The sequence below is a fragment of the Belonocnema kinseyi genome, chromosome 5 (genome assembly GCF_010883055.1).
Source record: "Belonocnema kinseyi isolate 2016_QV_RU_SX_M_011 chromosome 5, B_treatae_v1, whole genome shotgun sequence".
Classification (NCBI taxonomy): domain Eukaryota; kingdom Metazoa; phylum Arthropoda; class Insecta; order Hymenoptera; family Cynipidae; genus Belonocnema; species Belonocnema kinseyi.
Genome location: NC_046661.1, coordinates 77,576,826 through 77,579,766, shown reverse-complemented (window position 1 = coordinate 77,579,766; position 2,941 = coordinate 77,576,826).

Below are 2,941 nucleotides of genomic sequence, written 5' to 3'. Positions count from 1 at the left end.
ACGTCATCACTTCGTTTGAAAATGTAACTATTTTTTTCAAAATTATATATATTTTTTTAAACTGAAAATGTAACAATTCCAATTAAATATTTCATCATTTTTCTTGCATATTTATCTCTTTGGCTGAACATTAATTTAATAATAACAAACTAAAAATTTAATTATTCAAGTTTTGGTTTTTAAAATTATCTTTTTTAGTTGAAAATTATATTATTCCATTTTGAGTTGAAAACTGATTTTTTACTTCCAACTTTATCTATGCGTTTGAAAATTTGTACTTCTAGTTGCAAATTCAAGTATTTCTGTTAAAGATTCATAATTTTATTAAAAGTTTATTACAGTTAAAAAATTATTATTTTTTTTTTGCAAAATTATATATATTTTTAAAACGGAAAATCTAATTATTCTAATTAAATATTCAATCATTTTTGGTTTGAAAATTTATCCTTGGTTAAACATTAATTTGATAATATTAGTGAACTAAAAAATTCAACTATTAAAATTTTGATTTAAAAAATTCGTCTTATTGGGTTGAAAATTCAACCATTTTCGAAGAAAAATTACTTTTGATTTAAAACTCATATTTTGATATTAAAAAATCAAACTGAAATCTTTTTTGGGTTAAAATTCAACTATTTTTTCTGAAAATTTGTCTTTTTAATTTAAAAATGCATTTATTTTAGTAGAAATTGCATCTTTTTAGGTTAACATTTTCAGTTATTTTGTTAAAGTCATACTTTTGGGCTAAAAATTCAACTTTATTGTTGCAAATTTCCTTATTACTTAAAATTCATATTTTTTTGTTTTTATTGTGATTTTCAATTCAAATTTTATTTTATGAAGATTCAACTGTTTTTTTTTTTAATTTGAAAATGCATCTGTTTTGGTAGAAATTTCATCTTTCCTGGATAGAAATGCATTTATTTGATTTAAAATTTAACAATTTTGTTTAAAAAAGCATCCTTTTTGTTGAAAATTCATAGTTTGATGTTGAAAATTCAGCTGATTTTTGAAAGTTTGTCAATAATTTATATGCCTTGTAATTATATTTCTATTTTTTGCAGTTTCTTCCTCTTGACGATTATATTTTTATTTAAAAATTTTATTGTTTGACTGAAAATTCGTCTTTTTTGGTTGAAAATTCAAATATTCTGACAGAAAATACACTTTTCGTTGAACATTTATATTTTGGCGTTAAAAATTTGACTGTAATCTTCTTTGGTTGAAAATTCAACTCTTTTCTTGAAAATTTGTCTTTTTGGTTTAAAAATGTATCTGTTTTAATAGAAATGTCTCTTTTTTGTGTGCAAAAATGCAACTTTTTCGTTTAAACTTAATCTTTTTGGGCTGAGGATTGATCTATTTTGATATATTTTTTTTATTGAAATACCTACTATTACATTATTTCTTAAAAATTAAACTTTTTTTGTTGAAAATCGAACTATTTGTTTGAAGGTTGAACCAATTTATTCGTTTTTTGTTGTTAAAAATTCGTCTTTTTTGGTTGAAAATTCAAGTATCTTCATAGAAAGTTTACTTCTTGTTTGAAACTCCTATTTTGATTTTGAAAAGTGAGTCTAAAGTCTTTTGGGTGACAATTCTAATATATATTTTTTTTTTATTATCTTTTTGATATAAAATTTCATCTGTTTCAAATGAACCACATTTTTTACTGATGACTTTGTAAACCAAAAAAGTGATAAAATGTTTGTTTATTTATATTGGAAATAATTTATTATTGGACCAGAATTATTATAATGCATATTTTAAATTACAGTTGGAACAATATTTATGGGCAAAATATAACTGGGGAAAAATATTTCGTTCATTTGAACGTTTGGAACTTCAGACACATAAACCATAGAAAAAAATTCCCTACAGTTATACGAATTTATTATAGTGTTTTTTATCTTCAGTTTCTAGGGATTCAATATATATGTTTCATTCAGAAAGTTCTGAAATTTTTTATAGATGAACTTTTCATAAAATGGTTAAATTTCTATCAAAAAATATTAATAGTCTACTAAAAAATACGATTTTTAAACAAGATAAATGAATTTTCAACTAAAAACAGGCAAATTCTCAAGAATTTCATTGAATTTCAAACTAAAAAGTGATGAATTTCCAACTAAAATTATTAATCTTCAACTGAAATCGATGCATTTTTAACACAAGAGTTTCACTTTCAATTAAAAAGTATTATTTTCAACTAAAATTATGAATATTTAACAGAAATACTTGAATTTTCAACTAAAAATGATAATTTTTTTAACCAAAATTTAATAGTTGAATTTTTTAGTTTACTATTATTATTAAATTAATGTTAAACCAAGGATAAATTTGTACAAAAAATGATGCAATATTTAATTGTAATAATTACATTTGCAGTTTCAAAAAAATATTTACATTTTCAAACGAAGTGATGAATTTTAAACTAGTGTAGTTGAATTCTAAACCAAAAAGATGAATATTCTACTAAAAATTTCTGAACATTTGACTAGAATAATTAAATTTACAACAAATAAAATAAATTTTCAAACCACAGGATTAATTCCTATCAAAAAATAAGAAATTTCCAATGAAAAAGATAATTTTTTAACTATAATAAACTGTTAATAAAATTATGAATATTTAACAGAAATACTTGAATTTGCAACTAGAAGGAGAAATTTTCAAACACATAGATAAAGTTGGAAGTAAAAAAATCAGTTTTCAACTCAAAATGGAATAATATAATTTTCAACTAAGAAAGATAATTTTAAAAACCAAAACTTGAATAATTAAATCTTTATTATTTTATTATTAAATTAATGTTCAGCCAAAGAGATATATATGCAAAAAAAATGATGAAATATTTAATTGGAATTGTTACATTTTCAGTTTAAAAAAATATATATAATTTTGAAAAAAATAGTTACATTTTCAAACGAAGTGATGACGT